At 40.7% G+C, this 21,737-nt stretch overlaps 1 protein-coding gene and 1 non-coding gene across 3 annotated transcripts in view; both read right to left on the bottom strand.

The window, feature by feature from the left end:
* Positions 1-21,737, bottom strand: part of LOC126198762 (transcription factor Sox-5-like) — a 1,065,309-nt gene that overhangs the window by 458,820 nt on the left and 584,752 nt on the right. The window lies entirely within an intron of this gene.
* On the bottom strand, positions 20,691-20,762 carry Trnat-agu (transfer RNA threonine (anticodon AGU)). Its single transcript has one exon. It is a non-coding gene; the product is annotated as a tRNA-Thr (tRNA).

Here is a 21,737-nt window from a genome sequence, read left to right as displayed (position 1 = left end):
CGACGGGACGCTAAACACTAATCTCCTCCTTCCCCTTGTGTATATTGCGATGTTGCAGCGACTATCCTTTTTAATGGACAGCTAGCGGCCGCGGTACGTAAACCATATAAGACACCTGAGAACACAAACTAGATTTGTTCAGAGAGTACACAAGAGGTAAATGCCCATCTGTAAAGCAAGAAACTTATACCGCCACTTCGTCCACTTATACAGACTGAAACCGCCGTTAAACTCAATTTAATGGGAGAACACGAAGAAAACGCGATGCCAGTTTAGATAATTTAAAAGCCATTTCCAAAGATGCAATTATAATCCGGTTACCTACAGGAGACTGGCAGCATGTTTATATAGATCGGTCTATAATTTGAAGAATTGGAACTGCCCCTGCAGGAGTATGGAGGCAACCCTTTTCTTCCTACGTAGCTTTAGCAGATATTAAAGCAACTTCGGCAGTGACATTCAGGCCACGACCGTTGCACTGCACCAAACAAACGAATTTCGGAAAGCAGCAACAAAGAATCATTCAACATCAGCCCTTAAAGTTACATACGAAGTTCCAAAAATGTTTGCTGGCGTCAACGTTACATCTGGTGTAAACTTACTATTAAAGGAAGAAAAAGAAGTTATCTTCAATGACTACCATTCCTATGCTGGAATTAATGAGTCCCATAGTGCTCAGAGTCAGTCACTCTTCCGTATATGCGCTGTCTCGCTCAATAAGCTCCTGAAAATGACGAGCAGCTGTCTCGCTGAAACATTATACAGCTTTCACAGCATTATCCGACGCGACGCCCGTGAACCACTGAAGCAGTTATTACGTCGGGACGTCGGGAAAGCCTCAAAATGCACACTTTCACATATTTATTAAAACCATGAAAATTTTCTTAATATTGTGTAGAGTAAGTTACCACGCAGACAAAAAATAAGAAATGGAAAGAACTGTTACACAACAGAAAAATTATCGCACAATATTTACTAAACGAAACAGTGGCGATACAGGTAGTAATTACGGGGGCATGCTTACCTCGTTGAGCATTTACTTCGAATTGGTGTGTGGCCTGTTTATCGCCCAAATATGTAAATGTAATAAAGAAGATACTCTTACGAACTCTTTAACATCTGCTAACGAGTGGAAATTTATAGAAATGCAAACGGCATCAATTGCAATGTTGTATTGCGAAGCCAGAAAGCTGATTGTTATATATCAATGTTACAATAAATAAATAAAATAAAATAAAATAATCTGGTTTTAATGGAATTGACTTTTTTCTGTATGGCATTCGGTGTCTGGTGACAGGAGTAAAGAGATAATACTTGCCGGTGTTCGTAAAGGAATAGTACGAAAAAGAGACGGAAAATGTGCTAAATTTGAGGACTAAATCTTCTCTGGATGCTGCATTTCGAGTCCTGTTAGAATAGTCTATGTTTACAAGGAAGAGCTTAATGAGATATACCACTAAATACTGTTAGTGGCTCCCGTTTTAAGTAAAAAGACGCGCAAAGGTAGCTTTCCACCTTATGGTTGAAAACCGGAGGCCTAACGCTCACATTTACTCTTGTGCAGGACATTTGCGTAGTATGTTTTGGTAAGGAGCCGAAAATAATATTCTGAGATAATGGTGACTCCTGGAGCAAGCACAATGTTTCTAAAATACCCTTGGAAGTCCTTATGACGTACAGAGAGAACTGGGTCGGTAATAGTTTGAGCACGAACCCATGACATGAGATGGACAGGAACGAAAAAGCAAACAGTGACCCGTCTCTCTCATATCTAATGAGAAAAAGACGCTAGTACTTAGCTGTGTGTCTGGTAATTACTACACTTGTAGCCAACTAGTTAATTTGGTAACTAAGCACATTGCTACCGTGCAAACAAAACGTATTGTATTCGCTGTGTTCTCAGAGTGCCTTCTTCCGCGTCTGGAATCACTAATATAAGTACTGTCATCCCTTGGTCGTCGTTACCATATTAATTATCGATGGTCGGTATGGTCATATCAAAAGAAAAAGCACTGCCTTACGAGCGAAAATCTGCTCCTCACACATTAAAATTTGATACTGCTCTAACTTCTTCCAGAGAAATTAGGAAAATAGGTTACTTTGTTAAAATCAAAAGATTTATAACACTTAAAGCAAAGTATTAAAAGGCTGTTCTTCTGGTATAGCTATTGTACTGTAATGCACCACTTTCTCATTGCATTTTCCCAGACATCCTAAAGAATGACATAGTTGAACCCCTACTTAAGAAAGAGATTAGGGCTGTCATCAATAACCATCGGCCAGTTAAACTATTAACTTCCTTCTCAGAAGTTTTGCAAACCATTTAGTACTTAACGCAAATATGAGAGACTGAATCAGTCACCATTTGTATGCCAGAAGGGTTACTGAACTGAACGCGTAATCTACTATTTTACCGCCCATGTATTATTGGCAAAATTTTATGACTAAGTGGTTTACTTCAGGTCTAAATGATAGGAAGCAAAGCATCGTGTCAGGTAGCTCACGCAGTTTTTGTGATGAATCTCCTTCCAAGTGAGACATACTGCCACTGATATTTGACAGTGGTCAGTATCCTATACTTGGTATATACAAATGATCGTCTTACACTGATAAATCAGAACTTTTTGACATCTGTCTGTTTCTCTTGCGGATTCATCGTTGCCTGACTACGTGTAGAACGGGTTCTTCGTCTCACGCTTAGAGTAGAGTGGAGATGCTTTTAAGGTTCATCCGTTGTCTCTAGGCAGAAACAATTTTAACTTTGTGCTGCAGCACGATGTGACGCAATAACGCGGTGCTTGCCAAAGAGAATGAAACTTGTTTGTCTCCAACAGAAATCGACTGAATTACACTTCTCGACATTAAGCAATGGAATATGCCATAAACTTTATTCATAATCCTTTGCTATCTAATCGTTTCTTTAGTGAACGTGAGTAGTGCTTACAAGAAAAACAGCCGTATAAAGTGCTTATGTAATCCACACTATTACTTCTGAAACCGTAGTAATTTTTTTCAAGGTGAATGGATTGTCACTTCAGGAAAGATGGGTACTGGAGGAGGGAAAAATACGTGAACTGTATATGTGGAATTCTACGAGGACTACTACATGTTACCAAATTTGTTTCGGTTGATGTATTTCTGACACTGACGTTCTCCGTACGTAAAAAGTTTTTTTAGTGGGAGCCGAATAGAAATTGATAAGAAAAGTGGAGGAAACGTTCTTTTCTATAAAGGATCATCAGAAAGAAAGAAATACGCCAGAAATGTGAAAAATGGTTCGTGAAGTGTCGTACGAACGTCCAAAGAAGACAGAAAACATAGTGTTACCAGCATAATCTGCAAGCATAATACTATCCCATAGAGACGCATTGTTCAAAAGGAAACAACAAGAGTTAACGTTGTTTCTGCGACGAGGTCGTTAGAGATGGACAAGTCAAGAATGGGGAATGAAATCAGCGGCGTCCTTATCAAAAGAACTATCTCCTCTTTCACCTCTCTCTAATTAGGGGAACCATTGAATACGAAAATTAGTTGACCAGACGGGGATTTGAGCACCGGTCCCCTTGAATGTGAGTCTAGTTGTCTAATGTCTTAAGCACTGTGCCACGTCACTCGCACCATTTTCCAAGGTATTCTTGTCCCAAAATATATATAGCTGCTAGCTCCCGTTATAGATTTGTGTACGTGAAGTACGAGGGCGTGCTGAAAAGTAATGCCTCGGAATTTTTATTTTGTTCACAATATCGGGTAAGATATTACATGTCCTGCATATTATTCGGTCGACTTCCCCATTTCGCTGACGTAAGTTGCAACCCTTTGTCGATAGAGGGCTCCGAATTGTAGCGTGTAGCATGGCGGTGTGTGACGTGACTATGTCGGTGTGTGAGTAATAGTAACTCTGAAAACTGAAAGCACGAATTTGAACGGTACGTCCACACATGGAGCGCCCTCTCCTTGAGCATGACAATGCTAGGTCACAAATGAGCGCTGTGACATCTGCAAAAATCCGACGCCTTGGTTTCACTGTCGTGGATCATCCTCCGTACTGTCCGACTTGGCCCCATTCGATTTTCATCTGCTTCCAAAACTTAAGGAATACCTACGAGGACTTCTTATTCATAGTGATGAAGCGGTGAAGCACGGGTGAGGATGTGGCTCCGTCGAAAAGTCAAACATTCTACAGTGACAATATCGGGAAACTGGTTTATCGTTGGGAGACATGTGTTTGTTGTCAGCGTGATTATGTTGAGAAATAAACAAGCAAGTATGAAGAACGAAGCTGTAGAATGTTAATAAAGTCTATTTCATTTTCTAAAAACTCTTTAAGAGTTTTCGCATAATAAATTAGCGGTCGTTACTTTTCAGCACTCCCTCGTATGTAGATTCAGATGTAGATAGTATCTCTTTTGATAATGTTGACATGTAGCCGGTGATTGCATACCAGCGCAAGGTGTTTGGAGTGTCAATAACAAGTACTGCTAACAATTTATTTTGAAGCAAAATTATTTACTGAGATAAAGCCGAAATAAATTTTATATCTAGGAACAGATAACGCTCTTCAAAGTTAAGACCTTTCAAATGAAACTTTTATCCATTAAGGATGAAGGTCACTGCGACTGTGATCAATACAGGTTTCTTGAAATTACTGCAGGCAGTCGCCTGCAGGAATTTCAAGAAACCTTCTTTCAAATAAAGTTAACAGGAATCGACGCGGGTAAATTGAAATGGGGCCGAAGATGGAATCACCGAAACGAAATGAAAAATGTGTGAACAAAGATGAAAGTGTTGACGAGAGAAAGAAACGGTCCTTATTATCGCCGATGCAGCGCTGTGAACGATTCATCAAACCTCGTTCCATCTCTGACTAAGGGATGGCAACAACTGCCTTTTCAGTGGCCTGCTGTAACTCTTCCAGTGTGTGTGATGTACCTGAATACACACGGGTCTTCCAGTTACGGGTCTTCATGTTACCCTACGAGTAAAAATCGCTGGGAGAGAGATCAGTCTTTCATTCTTGGAGATTTCACTTTTTTTCTGTCTTCTTCTGACTGAGCGCCTCATGACGGGCTAGGGTTGCATGTGCGCTGTGTCGTAACCGCCCTGCTGAAAATGTCCAGCTGTCTCAATCTATAACGCTCTCTTTCGTGTTCAGATTATGTTTTTCACGAAATGCCGAAATCAGTTTCCGGGCCAATTTATCTTCGTTCCGTTTGATGACTGACATATTCCTTTCCGCAACACGTTCTGTGCGGTAGCCCGGGGACACTCTCGCAGAGGTTATAATGATGATAAAAGAAGGGAATAATCGCTGTGGGAAAAGCTAAAACTACAAAACTGTTAGTAAAGCTGAGCAACCAGCTTACAAGGGTCAAATGACGGTTCTAAAACAGTTGCCAAAGGAACACTGTGGCATTTATTACTATAACAACGGGGAGACTCTAATAGAATGAGCAAGAAAACTCATAGTTAAGTGTGAAATATTCGTACATACCGTTGAATGTGCCAGAATAAAACTGATCTGCGTTTCCATGATCACACTTCGTCGACCTCCAGTAATGAGCGGAAATGAAACTACATCTACTGCAGTAATTTAATGGTTGGGAGATGTTTCTGAGATCGACTGGCTCTTCTGAATGACAGTAGTGGAGGAAAGTGCTAAAGAGATTAATTTTGATAGATATTTTACAATGAAGGGTAAAAATCTGAAGGCCTAATTTTCTTGGCTCGTCGACAGACAAAGCTACGGTATATTTATATTAGACTACATTCTGTGATCATTGTGAAGTGAGTGGAGGAATGTAGTGCTTTCTTTCTTTCGCTCGAGGCCGTATTCCCGCGGCAATGCGGGGCCGGCCTTGTTACTATTGATTTGACACTGTTAGTTGAAGAAGGTGGCCGGATGCCCTTCTTGCCGCCACGCCGATCTCCCCGGGATGGAATTAGTGGACCCCCGCTGTTTGCGTCTAGTGTAAGCCATGGAATAGTGCGAACGTGTTTCAAATGTCTGCGGGTCATGTAACTAAGGCGGAACGTAGGGACCAGTCCGATACTCACCTAGCAGGATGTGAAAAACCGCCTAAAAACCACATCCAGGCTGCCCAGCATACCGGCCCTCGTCGTTAATCCGCCGGGCGGATTCGATCCGGGGCTCCAAGTCCAGGAAGCAGCGCGTTAGCGCTCTCGGCTACCGTGGCGGGTCGTGGTTCCCACTGACTGCGTGCCATCGAAATTGTTCTATTTGTTTTCTGTCACGGAACATGGAATTGCGTGATGTTGATATGTTGCAGTGAACATAGATTTGCCGTCGCTGTCCCTTAGTGAACAGCTTGTAGACCAATTGTTTAAGTTTCACGTTTGGTAAGAGGAATTCCTGTTTCGTTGTCCACCAGTTTTTCTTTTTTTTTCTGCACTCCAGTCCCTTTTAAGTCAACGAAATGAAATAGTTAGCAATTAACAAAGGAGGAGTATATATAAAATATGCTGCTAACAGATATCATTGGAGTCTTTGGTCACTAACAGGTACGTTATTTGAGTAAATTTCGCAGGCAGAAAACTACAATGATTAATGCAGATGTCAATGGCTGCAATAGAATCAAGGAGTTTTTTTTCCAAATTGACATATATAATGTGAAAAAAGCTACAGATTTAGCGAAAGGACAGCAATTTTTCAGTTAATGACGATGCATTTCATCTACGTATTTTATATGGAATTATGCTTACGTGACCAGCCAATTTCGTGTTCTCAGTCTTGTAGCTCTGAAATATTTGAATAACGTGGCAGCTGCCATTAGAGTCTCATCGACACCGTAATCAAATGTTATTAATTTTAATGTTTAATGAAGCTAACTATCTGCATTTCACGCATGAGGTCAGGTATAATTTATTGTGTCTACCTGATGGTGCCAAGAGACGGAATATTGCTACAAAGTGTCTCCACATGTCTGTGAACTAGCTGAAGTTTCCCACGCAGTTATTCACAATATATGTCTAAACAGCAGAAGAGAGTAGTAGCAAGTTTAGACTTAATTTATCACAACAGGAAAAGTGATATTGAATAATGCGAATAACAAATGAAACGAAGTCAAAGGAGAAGATTATTTTTAAAAATGAACTACTGTAAATATTATATGCATCTGGATATGAAGAAGATATGTTCAATGTATAACTGTGAGAGAAATCCAGTGCAACAATGCTATGCTGTTGCTACAGAACAAGCATAAACTTTAATTGTAGGTCTACATGGAAAATACTATTCAAAAACGAAACAGCAAAGCCAAAATGCATCATTTTTTTCAATAAGTACATAATAAAATGTTTGCAACAATTATAAACATATGCCTGATGAACATTTTAATCGGGTAACGATACAACGTGTAGAGATCACAAAAAAATGTAACAGTAAACTAAACTTTAGTGCTATAAAAATGTTATAGGAAATTTGGTATGTGCGCTCTGAATGTGAATGATTAATCTAAACTTTTGGGAGGGACATCTTAACCGGCGTACGTAAATGCAGAGCATCGCGTTTCTGTAATCTTCAGATTTTCGTGGTGATTCAGAATTCGATGCGATTCAGACAATACTTACTGATGTGCAGTAAATCGCGGTAAAACATTAAGAAATAGCGCCCATTCAATTTTAAAGAATGAATCGAGTGTAAATATACATGGAACTGCAGATCTACGTTTACCTCAATTTTAAAGAATGAATCGAGTGTAAATATACGTGGAACTGCATATCTACGTTTACCTCATTATGTAATGGTACATGTGTGATATTGCAATGAAAGAAGTACACGAAATCTCATAGAATTTTATCTAAATGATTCATTCAGGCGTCTGTAATAGTATTACTAAAACATAAAACATCATTTGCCGCATTTTGATCAAAATGACGATTGCGTGTGAACCCACAATGTAATGGCGAATACTAAAGGAAGACAGATTTTGGCGCCACATAAAGACAAGAAATATCGCAACTAAATCATTTTATGCAGTTAATAGTGCAATTTTAAACAGATGGTTCGACCAATTCATTACTCGACCTAGCAATTCATGCATGCGAACTGATAATCTTGAACTTCAACAAAAGTTTTTCAGCGTGTTGACCAAACTCGCAAATTCCATTTCAGTGTGCCCCGTTACGCGTTTCGTACATTGATTCGCATCCGCAGTATTTTTAATTTTTTTTCCCCTGGTGTATATTTACTTTAAACCGGAGATATCTTCGTGAATATGTGTGTCTGCATATTGTTAGTGTAAAGCTGTTTTTTGTTGTAATACAAGCAACGCAAGACTTTTACTAGTCTATTTTGGAAGGTCAGTCGAGAAGCTGAAATATGTAAAATGTGGTTACGTGACACGTGCGGAATTTTGAGTTCCTTCTCATTTCACTAACAGCTAATTATTCCCCTTTGTTGTGAAGGTCTCCCACATTTCCACTTGCAGAGAAAAAAATGAAACGCATTTCAGCTACTACCCCGCTAACTGGACGTCATACCCTGTCACGCATACAGAGAAAAACTGACAAGGCGCATGTAGGACTCGTGACCTTAGAGTTACGTACAAACTTAATTGTGTATATGGACGGTTCATACATTCCAGTTGTTGACATTGATACTGGAAAGATATAGGTACCAGGGATTCCAAGATTTTCGAGAATGTTTTAATTTAAATAATATAAATGCGACGTAAAGTCATGTAGTAGGCAGGCGATCATTATTATAATTATCAGTAGTTCTCCATTCAGGCTGACTGCGTCACAATGGTAAAAGCCAAACACCAGGCAAGGAATGACTTTCTTGCTCACATGACGCGTTTCGGAATTTATCCATCATAAGATATCCGGGAGCGATTACTGCACGTAGATACAGCGTTTCAAGTTGTATGTGGAACAAACATTCGCAGTCATTCCTTGCCTGATATATGACATTTACCAGTGCGACCCCGTCAGCCCGAATGCAAAACTACTGACTGTTTTAATTTCAATTTATGGATGTCCATCTTACTGCATGGACGAGGGACTTCAGCTGATAAATAATTTCAAATTTGGCGTAGGATAACATATGACATAAGAAATAGTTTCTTCGTGTGATATAATTACAGATTAATTATTTTAGGATTTTTTGCTTTACTTTTATCGTGAAACTTCGCGTCTTTACAAATTTCTTGACTGTAGTACAACGGGAAATATCCTATAGGTTTTCATGAGTAAGTTTGCGAGTACCAAAATATGTTACATAAATAAACTTCAATTTCTTACACCGCCATGGAACCATAGAACGTAGCATGTGACATAAATTTCAAAATGGTTCAATTGGCTCTGAGCACTATGGGGCTTAATATCTGAGGTCATCAGTCCCCTAGAACTTAGAACTACTTAAACCTAACTAACCTTAGGACATCACACACATCCATGACCGAGGCAGGATTCGAACCTGCGACCGTAGCCGTCGCGCGGTTCCAGACTGAAGAACCTAGAACCGCTCGGCCACTGCTGCCGGCCATAAATTTCAACGGGATATGTCTACCCGTTCCTGAGAAAAAGGTGCCTTAACATACGGACGGACAGACAGGCAGATAACAAAGAACAAACAAATTTTTTTGTGTGATATAATTACAAATTTACAGTTTTCAAATTTAGCTTTAATTATACTGTGAAAACATGTTTTTGCCAAATTTCATGATTCAATGACGATGAGAAGAATCCTATAGGTTTTGATGAGTGAGTTTGCGAGTATATGAGACATAAATGGCCGTATCTTCTTATTGCATTGACTTAGAATTTTCAATGTCTTACATCGCCAAGGCACCATTGATCTCAGTATGTGACATAAGTTTCAGCCTGATAAGTCTACCCGTTCCTGAGAAAAAATGTTTTTATCAGTCGGACAGTCAGACAGGCGGACAACACAGGGCTCCGTTTTTACCGACTGAGATACGGAACCCGAAAAGCGACTCAAAATAACCATCAGCTCTAGAAACTAGCTGTGAGTGATATCTAAATAAAGTAAGTGTACGAGACAAATTATAATTTCTTTGAAAACACAGTGCGTTGAATCTCTATCAACTCTCCACAATACTCACATGCTGCGCGATAGAGGCGAAATTGGTCATCCGTTGCGGGAGTTATTCATTAATCGCATTTAATGGCTTGTATCTGTTATTTATTGCATTACAGTAGCCAAGTACAGCGAGGCGTAAACGAGGAGAAAGAAAGCTCAGGCTTGCTGTAGAGCAGAGAAACAAGAAGGGTGGGGTAGCCTGCTATTTGCCGTCCCGCTTCATGAATATCGACGCGTCGGATGTCACGTGACAGATGGGACTGGCATAAAATTAGTGGGGTTTAAGGACCCAAGTTAATCTTGCGTTCCAGAACAGGTTTCCAGATAAATATGCAAATAATAACCTCAGACTCAACATGCTATCTGACAACGCCGATTCAAGCCTATAAAGTTACTCGCGGCCAATAAACATTTACAGTCAAGTAAATCTCCGGTTAAGGGGGGTGTTATCGCGAACACATGTTAACTTCATTTTCGCATCTGCACGAAGAAAGTCGTGTGAGAGATAAGCAAGAATAAATATCGTGTAACAGGAAGTTAAATGACGTGAATGTACCGAGTATTCAGATATTCTGAATTCGGTGTTCTTGTTCTTGTCACTTAACCAGGGCATTCTAGACCCTAGTAGCCACACCTGCACGCCAACGAGTGAGCAGCTATATAGGATTCATTAACAGAAACTGTTTCGCATTCTCTGTGCCACCTGACTTTTAGGTCAAAGCTTTTGGATAACCCTTGCTGTGGCAATGCGATAATTAGGTTTATCATTTATACTTAACGAGAGAAATCATGCAAAATATTGAATTCTTCAGAACATTGATTGGATTTGTAATTTAGCTGAAGAAATTTATGTATTTTCATTATAAATTTCATCAGGTCTTTGCTAAGCACATGTATTTCTATTTGCGCTCTCCGCATCCCTCTAATGTAACAGTCATATTCATTATGTGGGAGAATGTAGCAGTAAGATTCTTGACTCGGCATGCAAAACCTGCTCTCGGAATTTTAGTAAAAAGTAATTTCGTGGTAATAACGCTTTCTTACAGCGTCTCCCACATGAGTTAAGACTTTCCGTGACGTCAAAGAGCTGATTAAACAAAAAAGTTGTCATTCCCTTTTCTTACTCATTTCTTCCGTTGAATGAATGTCCCAGACAGCTGCATCTATAACTGTGGAATGTTAAAATACTATTCCTATTTTTTCTGCACGCCTAACCTCACTATTGCCTTCTGTTTCTTCTACCCTACGACAAGTTATTTTATGTACTGTATGCTTGCATGTACAGGGACTATAAAAACACCGCGAAAAAAAGCATGCTTGAACGTAAACGCAAATGGTGGCCAATCCTGCACTGTTGTAATTAACCACGAACGGCACCTGTGAAATGTCCTCAGTAGTGATTGAATGATATTTACACCATTTGACTTTACAGATTTCTTTATCCTGGGTTACTATTATGACCTCAACCGTAAGCCATTATCAAGTGTAACACTGAAACACATGTGTTGGGTATAATCAGACATACTTAAGTGAAGTCATCTCCAAGATCTTTGAACTGGATGTCCCAACGTTTAGATAAGCACAAAATCACCGAAATGTGTGGCAGACGGGTAGTAAACATGTTTTCCAGCAATAAAACAACTGAGCCACGGAATGAACGTCAATACAGTAGTTACATGTGCAGTGAACGTTGTCTAAAAGTAATGTTCACTGCACATGTTAACTACTATATTGATGTTCATTCTGTGGCTCAGTTGTTTGATGGCTGGAAAACACATTTGCTACCTGTCTGCCATACATTTCGGTGATTTTATGCTAATCTACACGCTGCGACACCCAGTTTCAGTACATCTTCTTGATGATGACTTCACTTAACTAAGTCTAATTATACCCAACACATTTGTTTCAGTGTTACACTTGATAATGGCTTAACGCCAAAATTATGATAGTAATATAAGATAAAGAAGTTTGTACAGTTAAATGGCGGAAATATCATTCAAACATTTTTACATAACTGTAGGTCAAAAGTATGAAAAGATTGTCCTCCATACATTGCAAATGTCGGTCGTCGTCAGAACAGTGATTGTGTACTTGTGAGTACATTGTGCCGGAGCTAAGTGACTTCTCCTGGTACTCGTATGATGGGAGTCTCCGTAACCAAGGTAGCCGATGTTTGGTGTTTTAAATGCACTGTATCAGAGATAAACACCGCATACACGAAAAGCGGAAAAATATCATCCACTAAGTCACAATACAGACGAAAGTGTACGTTGAGTGATCGTGAAAGACTGTCATTGAAGAGAACTGTGACGAATAATAAACGGACAGCACCTGCAAATATCACTGCAGAACTGTATGTCGCACTTGCCAACACAACACAGCACCAAAACAATCCGAAGCTGGGAGTTGCAGGGCGAGTTGAAATCCTGGTGCCGAAACCATAAAATCTGAACTTTAGAGCAATGGAAGAACGTAATTTAGTCGTATGAGTCTTGTCTCACACTGTTTCCATCTTCTGGTCGAGTTTACTCCCAAAAGTGGAACAAGGCGAGGATTTAGCGATGATTTGGACAGGCATATTATGGTACTCCATAGGGCCCATGGTTAGTCTTCGAGGTCGCATTATTGTCAAGGGTTATGTGATCATTTTGGCTGATCAGGTCCAGCTCATGTGCTATGGTACAACATTTGTTCCCCAATGGTAATGTCGTGTTGCAAGACGGAAGGGCCCGTGTTCAAACAGCTCGCTTCGTCCAGTGCTGATTTCATGGGCACCAAGATGAATTATCGCATGTTTCCTGGCCACCACAGTCGCCAGACCTCAATATTATTGAGCCGTTGTGGTCTACTTTGCAAGTCTGAACGTGACACTGTTTTGCAAGAAAAATGGTATAAGATTCCCTTGAAAACCATACAGGACATGTATTTATTCCTTCTGAGACGACTGAAAGCTGTTGTGAATGTCAGCGGGTTTCCAACACCATATCACCACATTAGTCATGGTAATGTGTTGTGCTTATGGTGTTCCTATATTTCTGTCCATTCCCTGCATGACACACATACCGACTACAATATTACGTGGCATATATTCACTTACAACTTTTACATGGTAATAGTTGCCAAAATAGCAGATTAACTGCACTGAGGATTTAGCAAATGCCCCTCCTTCTGGTCAGCAACATCCTATTTTAAATAGATTCAATTGCTACTTTCTAGGTTTCTGATAAAATTGAAAACTCGCGTTTTATATTGCAAATTCGGATTTGATAATAGTACACAAAAAATAAGCAGACAAGTCATAAATATAATTATCATGTTGCCTATGAAAACGGACTGCGAGGAAGAAAACAAAACATTACATTGTTGTGCGTAGAATTCTTGATTAAAAAATATATGTAATGAGAAATAATATACATCGGAGAAATATTTGTTGCTATCATGGTTGAAAATGACTGCGGGAAAGAAACAAAATCACACATTTTCACATCAGAGCATAACACAGCATTTTGTTTCACAGCATTTTGTTTGTCGTAGGCGGTTTTAACAAAAAACTTTCCGAAATTTTTGATAACAGTATTTCCTGCTCATATATTACATATTATATTTATACATTCTATATATTTAAAAAAAGTATTACCTATGTCCGTCCGAATGTTTGTTACAGGATAGTGTAAAAATTTGAAAATGAATATTTCGAGATTTTTGATAAAGTTAAACAACGTCTTGTCCTTGTATAGTAACTACTAAATTCCATTGAATGCTGAACGAGTTACCCTACAAAAAACAATAGACACTCCAGACGCGAAAAGTATAGACTATATTAAACGTAGTTCAGAATGAAACATTCTCTCCCTGTCTGTCTCACTCACTGAAATAGATACATACATACACACACACACACACACACACACACACACACACACACACACACACACACACACACACACACAGGCGCGCGCGCAAGCTCGCTCACATGTATACACATACAATCTCAGAAACGCTCACATGCACATATACACAAACAGATACTAGTCGTAATAAGAAGAAACATTGCAGCACGTGAATTTGGAAGTACAGGTTATCTAGTTTTCGACTTAATTTCATTGTCTCTACGAAAACATATTTGATCCATTCACGAGCATTTTGACTCTCTGACGATGAAAATCTACCTGTTTATCGAATTCAAGTCGTCTTCGTCGTAAAATCGTTTGCCGTGTGGAAGATCGGGACTTGTAATAAAATATTCTGACGCATCATACGTATTGTTTGCGTTTCACTATGTGTACGAAAATAATTCCATTGCTCAGCTTTCCACGGCTGTTGTTTTGTTTCGACTGCCATGTCCGGCAGTGTCATTGGAAAACAATTTAAACAGTGCAATGACTAATAAAGGACTGGAGACCTGTTGTCAAATAGTGGTGTGGAGCGTTCAGATGTGCGTCTGTACATGCAGTTATTATGTCAGAATGTTAGTGGCATATTCACACATGTATGTCAACTTACAGCTCATTTTCTTTCATATTCAGTTATAATGGCTAGACCAGTGACGTCTCCTTGGATTGCAGTAGTCAAGGGAAATTTCCGTTTTCCATCACATGGTCCACAGATTTGGGGTCAATCAACAGCGAGCCTCCGACTTTTCTGGCGCTTAATTTGAGAAGAACTTCTGCAACGCGTTGTGTATGTGAAAAGTGTCAAGCTGTAACGTGGCGCAGATTCCTCGTCAGACTGTAGTTCCCCTAAAACTGGTTGCGTTAACCGGTTCTCAGTTCGGGGAATGCAAACACATACCATCTCCAATAGGATAATCCCTGGCAAAGTTATTTTGGTGTTCATGTAATTCTTCACAATGATAATCGCTTTGCTTCAAAAATACTTGCAGTATCTGCACTTCTGTATCAAATTTGCGGTTAACCATAATACAGTGTGTTCCAAAACTATTCTTTCAATTAATACAGGAGGTAGAGAACATCAAAACAAATGTACAAGTATTTAGATAAGGAACACATAGACTCTAAAGTCAACTTAGAATGTTAGGGAGCATTTTGGTAGTAGTGCTAAGGTAAGCTGTTGTTTCGGTGTCGCTGACATTCAAAACTGCTCTGTTTAAAGCTGATTGGCTCTGAGGTCTGCTTGGGAACACAACGACTGATTCGAAAGTAGGTGCTTCCAGCACGATGGGGCGCCAGCTTATGTCAGCACTGCTATAGGGGATCATCTAAAAGCTACCGTCAAGAAGGGATGGATCGGCCGAAGTGGCCCTATCGCCTGCCACCCGGGTCATCAGACCTCACGTGTCTGGATTTCATCCTCTGGGGGCATATGAAGTAGCTGTTGTGTGAAACCGTTATGGAAACAGAAGAAGACCTCGTCGCCAGAACTGCCGTTGCTGCTGGTTCCAATGCGGACACTCCAGGATTCTTCGAACGCACACGACAATCAATGGTCCGACGATGTACAGCGTGCATACAGATCAAATGGCCGCGCATTTGAGCAGTTCCTCCACATTCCACAGCTGTAATTAGCAAGCTAAACTACCTTCTGTGCAAATCGTCCCTAGAATCAGATATTGCAGTCGGGGACCGTAAATATATTTGTTTTGTTATTCTCTACATACTGTATTTTTGTTGTCCTCTACCTACTGTACTAATTTGAACGAATAGTTTCGGAAGACCCTGTATACGGTAGATCCCGCTAACCAAACACCGTGCCCAGTGGTTGGAAGAAATGGTTCAAATGGCTCTGAGCACTATGGGACTCAACTGCTGTGGTCATAAGTCCCCTAGAACTTAGAACTACTTAAACCTAACTAACCTAAGGACAGCACACAACACCCAGCCATCACGAGGCAGAGAAAATCCCTGACCCCGCCGGGAATCGAACCCGGGAACCCGGACGTGGGAAGCGAGAACGCTACCGCACGACCACGAGATGCGGGCGGTTGGAAGAAAGCACAGTCTACACGAAGAGCAGCAGAAGTGATCCATAAAACTACCATACGCCCTCATTGACATCCACTTCTTCTCGAATTCTAGAACATACTCTGAGGATGTTGTGGTGTCACTGCCAGACACCACACTTGCTAGGTGGTAGCTTAAATCGGCCGCGGTCCATTAGTACATGTCGGACCCGCGTGTCGCCACTGTGTGATCGCAGACCGAGCGCCACCACACGGCAGGTCTCGAGAGACGTACGAGAACTCGCCCCAGTTGTACGGCGACGTTGCTAGCGACTATACTGACGAAGCCTTTGCTCTCATTTGCCGAGAGACAGTTAGAATAGCCTTCAGCTAAGTTAATGGCTACGACTTAGCAAGGCGCCAATTGTATCAGTGCATGTACCTTACGAGTCTCATTTGTATAGTCAAGAGAGATGTACCAAAGGAAGCATTAAAAGTTAAGTATATTCCAAAGCAACGTATATTCTTTACAGCAGTCATAACGTATCCTGTTCCAGACTTGACGCCAGTCGGCGTGTGTGTACGCGTGCCTTTCGGCTTCCTTCTCAGCGTGGCGTAGCGAGCTTGTTACGCCACAACAGATGTAGTGAGGTATCTCGAACGGAATGACCTCCTCCGTGCCAATCAGCATGGTTTCTGAAAACATCCATAATGTGAAACCGTACTTGCTTTTCTAACGTGACATCCTTCTTACACCATGGATGCAGGCAGTTAGGGTAGATGCAGTATTTCTTGACTTCCGAAAAGCATTTGACTCAGCACTTCACATAAGCGTATTACCGAAAGAAAGATCGTATATGGTATCAAGCGAAATTTGTAAATAGTTTTGAGAATTTCTTCGAAGGGAGAACGCAGCATGTTGTCTTGGATGGTGAGTCACCGACAGATATAGAAATTACTTCAGGTGTATCCTAAGGAAGTATGTTGGGTCCTTTGCTGCTCATATTGTACGTTAATGACCTTGCAGACAATGTCAGTATTAACCTCAGATTTTTCGCAGGCGATGTAGTTATCTGTAATGACGTACAAAAAGCTGCATAGTGCTCAGAAGGATCTTGATAAAATTTAAAGTCGTGCAACAATTGGCAACTTGGTTTGAATGTTAAAAGATGTAAAATAGTGCACTTCAAAAAGCGAAGAAACGTAGGTTATCGTATGAATATAATATTAATGCATCACAATTGGAATCGGGCAACTCCTACAAATACCTAGGTGGTAACAGTTTGTAAGGATATGAGATGGAAGGATCACAAAGACTCGGTTGTAGGTTACGCAGGTGACATATTTCGGTTCATTGGTAAAATATTAGAGGAATGAAATCAGTCCACAAAGGAGATTGCTTACAAAACACTCGTGCGACCCATCGTAGATTATTGCTCATGTGTTTGGCACAGTACCAGATAGGATGGACAATGGATATTGAACGTATGCAAAGAAGAGCACCACGAATGGTCATAGGTTTACTTGAACCATGAGAGGGTCTCGGAGATGCTGAAAAAACTACACTGCTAGACGCTAGAAGATAAACACAAACTTCTGGTTAGTAAGTTTCAAACACCAGCTTTAAGTGACGAATCAAGGAACGTACTATGAACCTCTTACGTATCGCTGCAGTAGGGATCGCACCGAGGCTTTTGGGGTTCATTCTTTCATTGCTCCATAGGTGAACGGAACGGGAAAAAGCGGGTATCGTGAGAAGAACCATCTGCCATGCACTTCGTAGTGATTTGCAAAATATAGATGTAAGCATATCTTGAAGTATAATCTTCGGGCTTAAACGTCGAGTGAGTTTTAGACTGTAACAATGAAGCGGTAGTAGCATTATGAACAACCAGTGGCACCTTCTTATCGACGCGTATCGGTTCGCTGCATTCGGCGCAACCGCTACTTCTGTTATAGGGAAGATAACTGGTTCCTTGTAGTGATAAGAGATGATGAGGTTAGCAGTGACCTACTACTCGTTTATGAGTCACCTGTTATGTAACAGATAATTGGAGCACTACACTGACGGCGTCCGACCACACCGAGAGAGACCGCCACGTGAATTGTGGCGTGCCATTAGTACACACACACACACACACACACACACACACACACACACGTGCGCGCTCACTGAAGGATCCAATGCGGGAAGTTTTCAGTTAGACCACTGCTGATGCTGATACTGGGGACGAGATGAATAATGATCCCATATTTTGTTTCTTACCTTACTGACACATTCTCTTTTCTGTCAGTTTAGAGCTTACTGAGCGATACTACGACATGTCATTCATATAGTTCATTCATTTAGTTCTCATACAGATTTTGATGCGTTAAGCATGAGTTAAAAAATATAATTTGTTTTGCAAAACCGTACCAAAAGTGCGAAAAGCCCGACGGTATAGTTAAAAAGATTCACCTACGGAACTTACGAGAAAGACACTTTTATTAATTTAAATACAGTCATAAGATTGTAGAATGTAGAAAACTTTATGAATACCGACTCCATACTGAAATTCATTCCTCTAAAGGCATGTCAAGACGAGACACCCTTTTTAGGGCTATTCCAGGCACAGAAAATGATCCTGCTGCCTTCTTTAAGCCCTTTCTTTTCTCTGATTGCGCATGCGAAGCTTTTTGCACGATTTGTTTATCGCAAGTCTTTCTTTTTTGATGTATTGGAAATTGAAACACATTTCGGTAGTGACTATAATTTTGCTCATTTTATGTTTCGACACAGCACGAAAAGAGCTCATGATACGAACACTCATATTTCTGAACAGCACTTTATCGTCCTCTCAAGCAAAGCTTAAACTACAATATTAATATTGGAACATTATCCCTGATGATGTGCAACACAAGGAAAATATTGCATGTAATATATCCATAGGGATAGCACTAGTAATATTGCTTCAAACATTTACGTCTTGATGTTTTTGTCGGCGCTGGAATGAAAATGACCTCACTGCTCACGGTTAAAAGCAGCTACTGCTTTGGAGCGTCTTGCAGGCGTACCTACGCGCTAGTAGTTGTAATATACACTCACCATCAGAATCCAAGGCCTTTGTTTATTAGCATTACCACTGTACGTGTGGGATAAACATGAATCGCGGAAGCATGAAATGGAAACCGGCAGTTTGACGAAAGTGAGCGGGGTTACAGTAACAATAATTAAGATGTATGCTTACAGACTGAAGCGACGAACGAAAATTTGTACCAAGTCTGGGATTCGAACGTGGTCTCCTGCTCACTAGGTACATGCGCTGGCAACTACGCCAATCCAGCGGAATGGCTTTGCACAACTGCAACCATGAAGTGCTGAGTGCTATTGACAAGAGATTTAAGATCGATTCCGTATTCCTTGATTTCCGGAAGGCTTTTGACACTGTACCAGACAAGCGGCTCGTAGTGAAATTGCGTGCTTATGGAATATCGTCTCATTTATGTGACTAGATTTGCGATTTCCTGTCAGAGAGATCACAGTTTGTAGTAATTGACGGAAAGTCATCGAGTAAAACAGAAGTGATTTCAGGCGTTCCCCAAGGTAGTGTTATAGGCCCTTTGTTGTTCCTTATCTATATAAACGATTTGGGAGACAATCTGAGCAGCTGTCTTCGGTTGTTTGCAGATGACGCTGTCGTTTATCGACTAAGAAAGTCATCAGAAGATCAAAACGAACTGGAAAAAGATTTAGAAAAAATATCTGAATGGTGCGAAAAGTGGCAGTTGACCCTAAATAATGCACATGAGTGCTAAAAGGAACTCTTTAAACTTCTGTTACACGATAAATCAGTCTAATCTAAAAGCCGTAAATTCAACTAAATACCTAGGTATTACAATTACGAACAACTTAAATAGGAAAGAACACACAGAAAATGTTGTGGGGAAGGCTAACCAAAGGCTGCGTTTTATTGGCAGGACACTTAGAAAACGTAACAGGTCTACTAAGGAGACTGCCTACACTACGCTTGTCCGTCCTCTTTTAGAATACTGCTGCGCGGTGTGGGATCTTTACCAGATAGGAGTGACGGAGTACACCGAAAAAGTTCAAAGAAAGGCACTACGTTTTGTATTATCGCGAAATATGGGAGAGAGTGTCACAGAAATGATACAGGATTTGCGCTGGAAATCATTAAAAGAAAGACATTTTTCGTTGCGACGGAATCTTCTCACGAAATTCCAATCACCAACTTTCTCCTCCGAATGCGAAAATATTTTGTTGACACCGACCTACATAGGGAGGAACGATCACCACGATAAAATAAGGGAAGTCAGAGCTCGTACGGAAAGATATAGGTGTTCATTCTTTCCGCGCGCTATACGAGAGTGGAATAATAGAGAATTGTGAAGATGGTTCGATGAACCCTCTGCCAGGCACTTAAATGTGATTTGCAGAGTATCCATGTAGATGTAGATGCACGAACTACCCTAGCACGCCTCTCTCCTCAATCCAAATTCCCTATTCACGCCCCAGCCCACTTTTTATTTCCTCCAAACTTGAACAGTATTGCAAAGGCTCTCCGTCTGTATTAGAGTAACACCTCAATATCGAACGAAATGGGGTATCCAGCTTGAACCCCAGGTATAGGTGGTTTAATCAAATGAAACTATATGGCTCCAGCGACCTTTTCAAGTCTCAAACATCTATGGCGTATATATATGCAGACCGAAATGACGAATGAAACTTTCTACCAAGGCTGGGATTCGAACCCAGGTCTCCTGCTCACTAGGCAAATGCGCTGCCCACTACACCACCCTGTTGCGATACGACAGTCCATGCAGTTGTGCAAATCCCCTGTGCCATGATGGCGTAGTGGTTAGTGCATCTGCCTAGTCAGCAGAACACCCAGATTAGAATCCCAGCCTCAGTACAAATTTTCATGCGTTGCTATCATGTTTGAGACTTGAGAAGGTGATGCGAGATGCTGTTCCTTTCCGGACGCGCTACATTTTTTCATTTGATTAACAATATCTGACTCAGTCTACAGCGCATGATTTAGGCACTTTGAAGTCTTATCAGATGCACTCTTTCCTATTCCAACCATGCATGAAGCGAGAGCGATGATACATTACTATCTTAATCTCCATACTCAAGCTGATTTCTTAATCCTGGCTTTTTCCGCCTGTAAGGAAAATGTACGTCACATTCAATAAAACTGTTCGAAACAAGATGTCAGCATTCTTGCAAAAATTTCCGTTTGTATTCCCTAGGCATCTACGCAGCATATCGTTGAGCGTAAACTGACCAGAAGAGAATTAGCAGCAGTTCTGTAAGTGATGCGAGATGCTGTTCCTTTCCGGATGCGCTACACTTTTGAATATTTCCAATATTTATGTCTGCCATTCTTCCGTTTTCCAACTGATATATGGTCGTCGACCCAAATCACACTGGAGGAGTAGGTCTAGAGCGTAAACAGTATCGACAAGAAACTTCATTGCAGTGTCACATGCAAGCAAAGCAGCTGTGCCGTGTTGATATCGCAGTAGCCCTTGAGTAGTGAAATGAAGCCCTGAAGATGAAGCTGTGTTTCAAAATGTGTACTGGCTCTTTATGGTTACCGTAAAAAGAGCAATGCCCAATGTTTACGAATACAATCCTAATCCGAACTCTTAACATTGGAAGAAAGACGTTGCCACCGAAACTCCATCAGAAAGTGAGCTAGGGTCACTAGGCAACTAACCAGATAAAGGCAGTAGGAAGGCAACAGAGCGTCACCAAATATTCCATGGTATCGT

Source organism: Schistocerca nitens, chromosome 8 (assembly GCF_023898315.1).
Source record: "Schistocerca nitens isolate TAMUIC-IGC-003100 chromosome 8, iqSchNite1.1, whole genome shotgun sequence".
NCBI lineage: Eukaryota > Metazoa > Arthropoda > Insecta > Orthoptera > Acrididae > Schistocerca > Schistocerca nitens.
This window is presented reverse-complemented; position numbering and strand designations above follow the sequence as displayed.